The sequence below is a fragment of the Nannospalax galili genome, unplaced genomic scaffold (genome assembly GCF_000622305.1).
Source record: "Nannospalax galili isolate Female #2095 unplaced genomic scaffold, S.galili_v1.0 scaffold648, whole genome shotgun sequence".
Lineage (NCBI taxonomy): Eukaryota > Metazoa > Chordata > Mammalia > Rodentia > Spalacidae > Nannospalax > Nannospalax galili.
The window spans coordinates 805,470-819,064 of record NW_008360311.1 but is presented as its reverse complement, the minus strand read 5'-3'; the positions used below and the strand labels follow the sequence as shown (position 1 = coordinate 819,064).

Below are 13,595 nucleotides of genomic sequence, written 5' to 3'. Positions count from 1 at the left end.
TACTAAAGTTTAAAAGATGACCAAGTCACAGTCCCTGCCTCAGAACTTAAGGCCTATGGGCAAATGGGAGATCAAACAGAACTATAAACATAGGGAGACGCTGCCACCTTAGAAGCAGTCCCCAAAGTCACTGGGCCTCCTGGCATCCCTAGAACAAGCACTTAGCTCAAATGTGCTCCAAAAGTCATGTATGACTCTGGATGAAGAATCTCTCTCTCTCTCTCTCTCTCTCTCTCTCTCTCTCTCTCTCTCTCTGATGTGTCCCAAAGGGTACACAGAAGCTAGCCAAGTAACAAGAGGTGGATTCAGAGAGGGTTCCAGAGAGAAGGCACACATGTACACATGTGACAACTCCGGGAGAGTGTCCTGATACCCAGGGAGGGATGAAGGTTGCCTGGAGAGGGATGAGGGTTGCTTGGGGAGGGATGAGGGTTGCCTGGGGAGGGATGCATGCTGCCTTGGGAGGGGCACAGACTGTTTGGGGTTAGAATGGGAGAATGAATAGAGGTGAGATCAGAAACTGCCTGCTATCCTGAGAGCAATGAAAAGAATTTCAACTAAGGTACCATAAAGGTCAGATTTTCATTTGAAAACAGCTGCTGTGCCTAAATGATGGAGGTCAGAGTAAGGATGTGCAAGACTCAAGGCAGGGGAGGGGGCAAGCAGGGGGCCCCATCTCAGTGCAGGAAAATGTGTGTTGAAAGTACTGCCTGAATCTTGCAGATGAGCGAGAGACAGGTATCACTACTACTGGCCCCACTTAGTTACTTTAGGGAGTAAGTGGGGAAGAAGGAGAAGAACATGGTCCAGAGTTCTTAGGACCAGGTGGTAGAGATGCCATCATAGCTACTTAATCTCTGGAACCCTGCTACTAAACCAAGTTTGATGAGACCCGGGACACGAAAGGGTTTTACTCTTTTAGTTGATTGGTGATCATACCCTTGTACCCTGTCAATCTCAGTCCCCAGAAGTCATCAAGGAAATGGTTCCAGAGAGGCAAAGTCGACAATGCGAGCTGCATCCCAAATAAATGGTTACGGTCAGTGTCAATGGACAGAGTCAGAGCTGACTACAGCCATAGAGGCAAATAGACTTAATGGTAGAACATAAGGTGTTGAGGGACTTCTCTCTCCATCCTTCAAAGCCAACACTTCAGACTAAAGTTGAGGATCAACAGGAAACAATATGTAAATAAAGCTAGTTCGTCTTTTTCCCAAATCACAGTCTTTAAGTAGTGATTTTTTTTAATTTTAAACATTGAACTGGAGTTATAGGCAGTCCTTCGAACTGCGTTCTTTCCAAGACATCTTGAACTTAGCCCATCGGTAAGACATAGTACCATCAGAGTGTGAGCTTACATAGCTAGGACCACGGTCCCTGCAGAAGATGCCCAGGACCAAGCAAGAAGATGAGGACCTGGCCTCTTCCCCCTCTAAACTCTCCAAAATGGGCAGGGGGTAAAAGAACAGAAGTTGGACTGTCAAAAATTGGGGGAAATGAGGAAATTCAAAGACATCTCGACATGGCACTCTTGTGTTCAATTTATAAGCCTTCTTTTTTAATCAAAAAAAAAGGGACATTGAAGAATAAGCTATAAGACAGCTAGTCAAGTCTAACAAAATATAGTTTCAACATCCTTTTTCCCAATCTTATACTTTGTACTTAAGAAAAAGGTTCATAATACTTTGGAGGATTCCTTCTGCCTTGTTAATAATTCCTATACCAGGCTGCTAGCTCAGGGACTCAGACCTGAATAGCTATTCATGCATATGAGTATCCAGCAATGCAAGGAGTCACAACCAGCCTGCCATCCCTCTGCTCTACCCCTGTCCTTAGTACCATTACTTTGAAATCCTAGTTGGTCAAGTATGGCTGGCAGGCAGGGGGCCAAGAACAGCAGCTGTAAGTCTTCCAATTCCATCTCTCTACCTAAGGTAAACCTTTCATCTCCTGATCATGTATTTTGCTGAAAGTTCATGGAGTTATTTTGTGTGGATGTTACACATCCAACTGTGTAAGCAAGGCTCCACATTTCACCTTTGTCCTATGCTTGATGACCTTGGGGTGCAGGGCAGAAGAAAAGATGGCTGTGCTGTACATGCTTCTCTGGGCCCCAAACAGAAGGATCTGAGCCCCTTTGCTTCCCATCAGGCTCTCTGTAAGGTGATATCTGCGTTTCCACCAGGGGGATGTCATTCTTTGCAGCAGGTTTCTGTGAAGATGTAACCAGCCATAGCTTGCTTCCATTGGCCATTAGCCTCTCCGGAGCCACTAAGCAAAGCTGAGGATCTGCGATAGGACAGAAGAGGGTGTCATTCCTGGTGTCCAGGTGAGCACAGGTGGTGTGACTGGGCTCAGTTTACAATGGAAAAGCATCTGGAGAAAGCAAAGAACTCTGTCTCCATTTGTTCATTACTGAAGGCAACCCAGGGTTCTCGGTGTTCCATTGAAGTTTAAGTCCTGGAGCAACTTCTAGAGAAATGGAGGGCCAAGCTTCCCTCTCAAGTACAGTGGCGTCTCATTTCCTCGTAACAAAGTGAAATGTGAATTGATGTATTTATGTCAATGTGTCAATGTAAAGACATCTCTATTTTTCATAAGGACTACATCAGTAACTCTGTCAACCTTGCACTGAACATAAGTTTGCTGCCTGGCACTTTATCTTCTCTGCCTCCACGGCTACCCTCCCCCAACCAGAAGAAAAAGAAAAGGCTTTCTATCTAGTCATTAATGATGTATGCACAGCCACTTAAGAGCTCATCCTGCAAGAAAGCTCAGTTCTGAGGTTTTGTCTTTAAAAAAAAAAATACTTGTCTCTAAGTATGGACACTGTTTAAACTGTTCCCTGCATGTGCCTCCTAGTGTCCTTCACAAAGATCTACCACCCCAGTGGAATGACACATTTTTGTGAACTAGAAGTCGGTCTGATTTGCAAGTAGAGGCTTCTCAGAAGGTAAAGGCACTATATTTGGGGATTTACCAAGAAAAATTATAAACAAGAAGGTCCTTCAGAGGTCTTGCTGGAGCAGGATGGCCAAATTTAATGTCCTGTCTAAGAAGAGGAGCTAGGCAGATGACTTCAGGTGCCTTTTGTCCAGGCACACACCCCAGAATCCCATAGCCTGGTTCTTCCAGAACATCTCGTCCATTCTATTATTCTGTGCTGAGCAATCTAATGAGATAAAAGCCCAGGTCTGCATAGAAAGTAAACCAGAAGAGTCTGTATCCACAAATTCTGAGCAGAGCTCATCTTACTAAATAAAATGTGACATTCATAACAAACAAACCCAAAAGCAGATACAGGACAAGAGGCCTCAGCATCAATGCGGGAAAACCTTTGGCAATAAGTAAGTAATATTATAATAAAAGATATTATAATGTGCTGTTATTTGCAGAGAGAAATGTAATATAGCCTAAAGAGGAAGATAGATGGTTCAAGTTGTTTCTCTGACAGTGGAAGTAATAGCTATTGAATGTGATGTTTAGCATATCATAAAATCAGTGTTAGCAGGCAAGACAGCCCTTCAGCCATCCTGAAGTCCACAGTCAGCCTTCTGACATCAGCAAGCAAAAAGCCTGGAATGCAGTTTGCCTGAACGGATGGCCTCCTTGCATATAGATTTGGAGAGACAGCACTTGCTCTGGGCCCTCAGCTCACAGTGGAGGTGAACTTGGGGGTGACTGGGACATGCCTTTCTTCAGGCCCCTCTGTGCTTGTCATTCCCAAGAGGCTCTTGCATGTTGTAGAAATCCAGCTGTAATGCTTAAATTCAGAGCATTATAAACTTCTGAGGATGATAGGACTGGATATCATCATACACAGAGTAGCTGTGGACCAGCTTGGGTTTCCTTCAGAAGTGCTGGAAAGCCTCCTTCTGAAAGTGGCTCTGTCACATAGCCAAGAATGCATCCACTGTGGAAGGGGAGAGAGACACAGCCTCACTGTGATGGAGCCCAGGCTCCAACATTTACTAACTTCATCTGTGCATCCTTGCTGGTAGTAAGCACGGGAAAGCCAGGAGGCAGAGATACCATAGCCAAGCGCTCGCACAGGAGGGGTCTGCACTTGTGCCAAATGCATGAAAAAGAACACTGTTTGTTTGTTTAACTTGCAGGTTATTATTTTCCAGGGGGGGTCCACAAATAAAGTATCCTGTGCAAAATGTCATTTTCATGACCTAAGATAAAAAGATCAAATGAAGAGCTAAAGGAAGTTCACATGCATCCAAACCCATGTCTTTATTTCCAAGGCAGCCTGTGGGATGGATGTGAGAAAAGACTGGGAGGACTGGCCCAGCCTCAGCTTCTCGGTAACTATGACAAGGCAGTCATCCAAGCACAGAGACTTCCAGACTCCACAGTCAGAAGAATGGGTTCCTGGGACACTGAGGTAGGTCCCACTGGCTCAGAAGGAAAAAGGAGCCGGAAGAAAGGAAATATGGCTTACTTCCTGAGAGGCCCTAACCTGGTGGGAATTTTCCTTCTATTCTGTCTTATGCGTAAGATAGAAATCCCAGGAGCCCTGCTTCCCTCTGCCAGCACCATCACACTCAGAAATGGAAATGGCAGTCCTTCATTCACAAAAGATATTGGGACCCATGAGGAATAGCACTGGGTGGGGTGACTCGGCAGAGGATGAGGAACCAGAGTGGTGTTTATATTGATCAGCAGAGGAGGGTGAATGCCTCATTTCCTTTCTTAGGTCCTAGTTCATTAGCTTGCTGGAGAGTTGACATATTTATTGAGAATCTTCCATGGAGAGGGCTCTGGGTTAGGGTTTCTGTGGGCAGTATATACACAGCCTGTTCCCTGATATGAAGAAATTTAAAATCTAAGACTAAGCCTAAGCAATAAAGCCCTGTGTGACAGTTTGAACGAGAATGTCCCCCATACGTCCCACTTGGATTTTTGTCCCCTGTTGGTGTGCAATTCCAAGAGGTTTTAGGAGGTGAGGCCTTGCTGAAGGAAGCAGGTCACTGGGGACAGGCTTTGAGAGTTCTTGAGTCTTGCTGGATTTCCAGTTATTCTCTGCGTCCTGTGCTTTCTTGAAGACGTGATGGTTTGGCCAGCTTTCTGCTCCAGCCACCTCTGACACCATGTCTCCCCCAACATTATGGACTCCCTCTGAAACCATAAACCAAATAAAACTCTTTCTTACATAAGTTGCCTTGGTCATGGTGTTTTATTACAGCAACAGAAAAGTAACTAAAATACCCTGGTTACCTCCAAAACCAGCTCTGAAGTCCACAGCCAGTGTACATTCTATCTGAAAACCACGTACAGGAAAGGCAGGTTGGAATAGACAGTTAGAGGATGGGCTCTCAAATCATTATCTTGGCACCCTACTTTGACTGCTTTTGAGTTCTGCAGCCCTTGGCAATTATCTCAAGCTCTCCGAACACTGGATTTCTAGATGCAAAAACAAGGTTGTTGTTGTTTCTTCCTGGGACTCTTCAGTAAGTTCATGGTTGAAGCACTTAGCACAGCATATAGTAAAAGCCCGATAATTGCAGACCAGAGGGAAGCTGGAGAGTTGCCAGGCACTGAACTCCAGGCTACGAGACCCAGATACTTAATGCACTGATCTCCAGAAGCCGGAAATCTGCATTATAGGAAGATGACAAAAATGCACACAGAACTGCCTATTTGTGTTCAGTGTTAGAAGGGAAATAATTTCCTTAGTTGGGATTGTTTCTTGTACTAGTTTTGAGATTAGGAGCATGTGTCTTCCAAATATGCACAAATAATTTAACACTCTTTAATGAGAGGCCCCTGGATGGAGAAGTAGGGAATCAATTTTCAACTACCCTAGTTCCACCCACGGCTAACCGTGTAGCCTGTACAGGTTAAGTTCATTAACTGAAATAGTTATCAAGCACTTATTATGAGTTAAGCATTGTGACTAGGGCTGGGGTTTAGTGGTTGCTGTGTAAACTACTAAAGTTTACCAGTAGCTGTTTTCTTTGCTCCTTAGGCACACTGTTGGACCACATCCACTAGCTTCCCTTGTAGTTAGGTGAGACCATATGGCTTGGGTTCTGACCAAGGAATGTGAATAACTAAAGCACTCACTGTCTCATCTAGCTCAGAGAAACCTCCCACAGATTACCATCTTCTCTTTTCAGCCCTTCATAGAACCAAAGCAAGAGGCAGGTACAGGCAGAGCTGAGCCCTTAAATCCTGGGCCCACGCTGGACTGTGGTATGAAGGGGAAGCTCTTCTTTACTGTGTTTTGCTGAGATTTAGATGTTTATCTGTTTAAAAATTAGCATTACTGGGACTGGAGAGATGGCTCAGTGGTTAAGAGCACTGACTGTTCTTGTAGAGGACCCGGGTTTGGTTCCCAGCACGCACATGGTGGCTAACAACCATCCATAACTCCCATTCCAGGGGAATCCAACACCCTCTTCTGACCTCTATGGGCATTGCACAACACAGATGCACTTACACACATGCAGGCAATATACTCATACACATAGAAAATAAAAATATAAATAATTTTTTTAATTAGCATTATTTTCCACGTCAAGTGACACTGTGAACAAGGCATATCCCTGGCACTGTGGAGTCTGTGGACTATGACAAAAGCAACTCATGACACAACTATGATGCCATGTGAGAGCTGCAGGGTAGGGATGATGAGACACAGCAGTGGGAGCAAGAGGATAGCCCAAGTTAAAATAGAGTTAGGGAATTTCTCTGGGCAAAAGAACATTTATGGTGAAATCCGAAGGCAGGTGCTGCCAGCTTGGACACCATAACACTGAGTGGCCTCAGGTGCATCAATTTATTTCTTCAGTGTTGTAAACCAAAAGACCAAAATCAAGGCGTTGGCAGAGTTGGCTCCTTCCAAGGTCTCAATCCCTAGCTTAGGATGTTGTATTGCTCCAGTATCTCCCTTCTGTGCATGTCTGTCACCCCATTCTCCTTTCCTTTTAAGGACCCTGACCATCTTACATTAGGGCCCAACCCATATTACCACTTTACCCAATTTAGCTCTTTCAAGTCCCTAAATACCACTATAGCCACATTCTGGGTGTTAAGAATCTGTGTGAAGTACTAGAAAGAGATGGCTCACCAGTTAAGAGCACTGACTGCTCTTGCGGAGGACCTGGGTTCAGTTCCCAGCACCCACATAGAAGCTAACAACCATCTGTAATCCCAGTTCCAGGGGATCCGATATTCTCTTCTGACTTCCGCAGGCATGTCATGCACATGGTGCACCTATATACATTTAGACAAAACCTTCATTCGTGTAAAATTAAATAACTAAATAAATTGTTTAAAGATTCTGTGTGATTTGAAGAAACAAAACTCAACCCAGAAAAGATGGGTAAAAAAATCAATCACTTGAAGGGTTAAAGTGACCTTAAATTTCCTGTCTGGTCTGGTGATGGCAACTGGCACAGGGAAGGCAAGAGGATGAGGGATAATCTCAGACTTCAAGGGGCTAACGGTATCCCCTGAGCAATCAGACCACAGACTCACAGAACTGTGTTGATTGCAGATTTGGAACTTGAGATATTCAAAATCAGGTGGTAGGACAGGGAAAAGCAGTAGGCCACCACTGTTGTCTACAGATGAGACGAGACTGACTGCAGATTTATAGATCTGGAATCTGCATGGGGCTGCCACATTCATGAAGAATCCCAGGGGGCTTTTAGAGTAAAGCTTGGCCTCAGAAAGATCATAAGAATGATTGCTACCTGGCCACATGCAGAGACTGAGAATCAATGGATGAAAGATCAATCCGAATAAAGGATCTATTAATACAGATAACAGATCCCAACAATTAATCTTCAGGAGGCTGGCAACTGCCAGTTACAGCAAGCTGCTGCTAATGATTGATGTAATGGAATCATCCCCAGCTGCCAGATTGCTGAGTTAGTAATTTTCACATTTATTTTCCTACTTAGATTGAATGGTTTTCAGCCCTAGAGTCAGAGGCTGAAAATATACAGCTCAGAAGACCAATGTCTGATCTATAAAAAGAAAAGTGTCTTTCTTGAGTGACTAAACTTTTGTAATATGGATCTGATAGAAGGATTTGCTCAGAAATCAGGAATATCACCATCCATTTGAAGGCTGACATCGTGAATGAAAAAAATTACATGTCTAGAAGACAGATGTACTTTAGAGCATTCTTTTGTTGATGTTGATGTTCTGGGTTCTTTCAGAATACCATGGACCAACCTTGTATATCCAAAACCTATGACACTGGATCTTTTATACCTGGATTTGAATATCTTCCCAGTGGATTCCCGCATGTTCTTCAGAGATAACCCCATCACCCCCTCCAGGATTTTTGGTGTTTTGTTTTAATAAATTATACTATCAACATGCACCCTAAGTCCATCTTTTTCCACATTCATTCTCGCCATCTTTGCCCAAAGCACCTGTTTTTACCTCAACTCTTCCAGGGCTTCCTCCCAGGTCTCCCTTCATACAGTCTTATCCTCTGTAGTCTGACCTCATGAAGACATATAAACAGTACATATTGCTACAATTGCATTCCAAGTAAAATTTGGCCTAACACCTTAGGTGCAAGTTCAGTGTAAGATGGTCCTGCTGACCCACACGTCTTCCTTTGTTACCAAAGTCATCTGGGAGTCTGCTCCATCTAGAGGTCAGACAACCACTCCATAGAGCTTCCCGTCCCCTGTCCTCCTTCTTCGTAGCTCTCTTCTCCCAATCCCCACAGTTCGGATCTTCCACGAACTGTGCCCTCATCATGTGTAGCTCAGCTCTCCAAGAGGCCTTCTTAGATCAAACCACCAAAAGTAGCACTCAGCTCCTCCCAACCACAGTCAGTTCCCTGCTTAACCTCTCACAATGCCTGGGATTGTTCATTTTCAAGTCATTTATGGGACTGAGGATGTGATTCAGTTTGTAGAGGGCTTGCCCAAGGCCCTAGATTTGGTCCCCAGCATTCAATAAAAACTAAACACAGTGACCTATGCGTATAGTTCCAGTACTTCAGGAGGTTGAAGCAGGAGATCACAAGTTCAAGGTCATCCTATGCTACATAGTGAGTTTGAGGCCAGCCTGGGATAAATGAGACCCTTTGTGAAAAAAAAAAATATTCATTACCGGTCCTCCTCACTAGACATTAGACTCCATAAAAATACTTTTCCTGGGCTGGTGATACACCTCAGTGGGTAAAAGTGCTTGTCACCTGGTCTGACAAGCTGAGTTTCACCCCAAACCCACCTGGTAGAAGCGGGGAGTGGCTCCTGAACGTTGTCCTCTGACCTCCATATGCACACTGTGACACTTGTGCACCCCACACAGTAAACAAACAAACAATTAATTAATTAATTAATTTTAAATGCTTTCCTTTTAGGTTTACTTGTGCTTCACCCAGTCTGCAGGAGAGTTCCAGGAATACAGCAAATGTTCAGACTTTCTTGACTGAAAACTCCAATCTACCATTTTCTGCTTTAAATTTCCATCGCTTCCCATTCCCACTCTACAAAGACACTTGCCTCATTGCAGAACACAGTCTGATTTGTCAAACTCTCTTCTCATCACTGATGAAGAGTTCCTAGCGGGAAAGGTGCTCGTGGAGAAACAAGGTGTGTGAAAGCTGAGAAAGCCGCCTGTGGAGCTCATGCTTCTCAACCCTTCATGGAGTGAAAATCATCCAGGGGACCTTGTTAAAATGCAGCTTCTGAGTTGGTCTGAAGTGGGGCTTGGGAATTTCCCACGAGTGCCCCTATGGTGTTAGTGCTGTCCGTTCTTGCCATAGTCGGAGCGGAGAGACTTGCAGCGGACCGGTGAGGCTTCACAGACTTGTTTTTCATTCCCTCTGTGTTTGCTATAAAGCCTTACAGACTCTCTCTAGTGGATGTAAGCTATATGCTAATTTAGCTTATATTATACATATGGAAAAGTTAGTGAATGAACCCACACTCTCAAAGTTATAGGCAAGGAAACTGAGTCATAAAGGGTTAGATAATTTGATCCCCAACTAGCCAGGTCCTGTCTAGGATTCTTTCTTCCTACCCTTTTGAGCCATGAGGTTTTTGTTTTTTGTTTTTTAATTTCATCTGTTAACTGAAATTGTGGTCTAGATGTTCAGTGTCAAATATGAGCTGCTTAACCAAGCATGGTGATGCAGGCCTGTAATCCCAGCACCTGAGAGCCTGAAACGGAAGTATTCCTGCAAGTTCAGGGCTAGCTGGGTTACACAGCCAGACCTTGTCTCAACAACAAAACCTGGAACAAAAAGCTGAGTGCTATGTGCAGGTAGTGCCCCATCCTGTTACCTGAGTCAAAGAGAGCAGAAAGGCATTTCAGGGCATCAGTGGTGACTCTTGGAGCATACAAGGCCCCCACAGGCGGCATGACCATTCACTCTTCTCATCCTGCAGAATCACATATTCCAGAAAGACACTCCTGTTATCGTTTACAGGACAGCAATGCCGGTGGTTGCAGAGAGGCAGCTAGAGTCTCACTGAGCCCTGTGGAGAAAGACATGATTTTGTGGATCTAAACAGAGAAGAGCCTGACCACCTGGGTCCATGTGGTGAGAGGCAGAAGACCAGGAAGAGCCTTCCTGCCTTCCTTTCCAAGGCTTAGAAAAGACGGCTACACTGCAGCTCCAACCTCTGCTAACACGCACAGAATGGCTCCACCTGGCCAGATGGCCCTTTGCTCACAGCCATCTGAAAACACACGAGCTTGCTAAGGATTCTTCAGGCAGAAGCACATGCCAAGCATTCACACCCAAGATCAATCTGAGAACAGTCCACTCTGACCATCAGGCAAGCACGGGCAGCCAAGCACAAAGAACGACCAGAGGGACCAAGGCTCATAACTGCTTAAGCTACCACCACCACATGGGGATTGACCTTAGGACAAGCATGAAACCCACCCCCGGAGAGGCGGATGCTGCCACAACTCTGACCCAACACAGGCTTCCTCCTGACTCCCTGCTTCCATCATTTCCAACCATGCTGGTCCTATAAGGTGTGGTTGTTACACTGGTCCTTCCAATCCGTCTTTTAAGTGGCATGCGCATGGCTTATGTTGTAGCTCAGGGGCCAGTCCATTCTAGTCTGCCGAGAACTGTGTTGTTCCTGCTGCCCAGATGACTCTGTGGGCACTGAGGAAAGTCGAGCGTCTCCAAGGGCTGGTGTAAAGAGGAGGGGTAACAGCTATTTCCTCCTTTGCTGTGAGCAGCATGAGAAGAGCTAGTTTTTCACAGTGTACTTTGGAAAGACAGACAGACAGTGATGATAGTGAGACCTTAGAATGCAGCCTCTTTCCCATAGACCTGACTGATGCCTGTTCCTGAAGTGTGATCCTGCACAGTAGCTTGGAGAGATCAGGAAACAGGATCTTAGAGGCTAGATGTTTCTCTGACTTGAACGACAGCTGAAACTTGGCCGACCACCAGGAGGTGGACATGAGGATTTAAGCTCCCTTGGGTCTGCTCACTGAAACCCTCTCCTCCCTCTAGCCCAGCTATGAGATCAATGCTGAACCTGTATTTTTACTTTATCCAAGGGACACAGTAAAAGTTCAATTCTTAGATATAAAACTGCGTAAATAAGTTCAACATTTCCCTGTGCATCAAAAGTCAAAGCAAGAATAGTTTCTTTTCTTAAAGGTAAAAGCAGGATCTACTGAGCCCCATCCCCTGCTTTTGCACAGCCAGATTATTCAACTCTATTCTCCACACTTTTCTTCTTTCTGGACTCAGAAAGGCCATTGGCAAGGAGACCTGACCCATCAGAGGTGTCTGTGTCACTGTGAGTTTGGCTAAGTGGTTGAGATCAGGAAAGGGTGCGTCTATCTCTCTCTCTCCAGATAGATTTAGCTGCTGGTTCCTCCTTCTTGTGGGCTCCAGGACATTGCTCTTCTGCCTGAGGCTGCCCCAGCACTCTGGGCTGTGTGAGAACATTCTTACTTTCCCTGTGAGGCCCCTCTCCAGCGTTCGGCTGGCTTTAACCCCTTTTGCCCACCACCAGTCTTCTCTTTGGGGAACCATGAACGGCAGATGGCAGCTTAGAGTCCGAGACGTGTTCATAGGTGAATGCATATTCCACCACCTGGAAGGAGACCCAATGGACACCCCTTCTTGGACTAAAAACAGCTAGTGCCAAATCCCAGTGCTGCCATTTAATTTGTATGACTTGAGTGAATGCTTGCTGTGATTTTGTTTTGGATTCTTCAGCTGGGAATTATGGATAATAAACCCACTTTCTGGAATGACACTTGGCCCAGAACCCGGTGGTTCTCCTAAATTCCTCTCCGTCCACCGAACTCCCCCTGCCTAAGTGCAGGGAACAAGCACAGCTGTCACAGATCTGGGCACACAGACTCCATCTCACCCTTGACTCCTCACATACATCTTGGCCTTTGTTTCACAGACATGAAGCTAGTACACCCAGGGGCTTCTAAAATCTGCTTTGCCTTGTCTATACTAGATCAGTCTAGAAATTTTAACGCTTTGCAGATGAAAGAACACACTGTTACAGCTGCTGGAAGCATTGGACAAGGACATCAGGAGCCAGGGGCATCAGGAGCTGTGGGAATACTTCCCTCTGCCTACACTCTACTTGCTCAGGGGAATCTATCTTGTGTTCAGGTTTTCACCACTACAGCATGTCTTCATGGCTGCAAATAAAATCTGAAAAGATCAATTGATATTTAATTAGTACTCTTCAATTACTCCAAAATAATTTTTGTGGTCATTTAATTAAGGATTAGTTCTGGAAAAATAAAACTCAACAGAATAGTTATGTAACTGTTTCTGACCACAAGGGAGGCTTTAACTCAATGTTCTCTAGAGATGAGAACCCAACATAACAATTTTATTAGCTCTTATTAGAGCTTTGATACATACACTTCAAAGGAGTGGTCAACTGCCTTTTCGTCTGAAGTTCAGAAATCTTTTCTGGCATCTGGGCTGTCTGGATAGCAATTGCTTTCTGTAGGTCTTAGAGCTGAGGCCTTGCAAGAGACATCCTGCCTAGAGCCATTTATTTTCCTTCTCTCCATCTGCTCCTACTGGGGGTGAGAGCAATGTGAATGGTGGCTACTATAACCATAGCATTATCAAGACCAAGCCCTTAGGCGGTAGAAAGGTAGTCTGTGCAGTGGTAGACTCATTAACTTAGAAGCAGGTTGTGGACAGTGTATCTCTGTCTACCTATCTCTCTCTCTCTATCATGTATCGGCTATCTATCATCTGTTCTCTATCTTCATTCATTTATCTATAATCTATCCTCTATCATCTACCTATTATTAATCCATCTATTCTTTATCTACCATCCATCTACCATCTGATCTCCATATCTTTATCACTAATCTACCCATCATCTATCAATATATCATTCATCTGTCATGTATCCTCTATCAGCTATTAATATCTTTCATTTATATACTCCCTTTCATACATCTATCAATAATTTATTTATCTGAGTTGGAATAGCCATAAAGACCCTTTGGTTTACTGCCATTCTACCCAAAATCCTCTCAGCAGCATCACAATCCTTCAGTGATTGTTCAACCTCTATTTTCCAAACAATCATTGATTAGAGATGCCTAGTGCAAGAGTCAGCATATCCATGTACAGATACTTCTAT

General features: G+C 44.6%; 1 long non-coding RNA gene across 3 annotated transcripts in view; it reads right to left on the bottom strand.

The window, feature by feature from the left end:
- The window catches only part of LOC103727025, a 110,331-nt gene that overhangs the window by 24,596 nt on the left and 72,140 nt on the right, over positions 1–13,595 (bottom strand). For 2 of the 3 annotated variants that reach the window (XR_003848042.1, XR_003848044.1), the window contains one exon: positions 10,269–10,463. This is a non-coding gene — a long non-coding RNA (uncharacterized LOC103727025). Of the gene's footprint in view, positions 1–1,617; positions 2,290–10,268; positions 10,464–13,595 lie in introns of those variants that run through there. The other variant, XR_003848043.1, reaches the window with a different exon arrangement.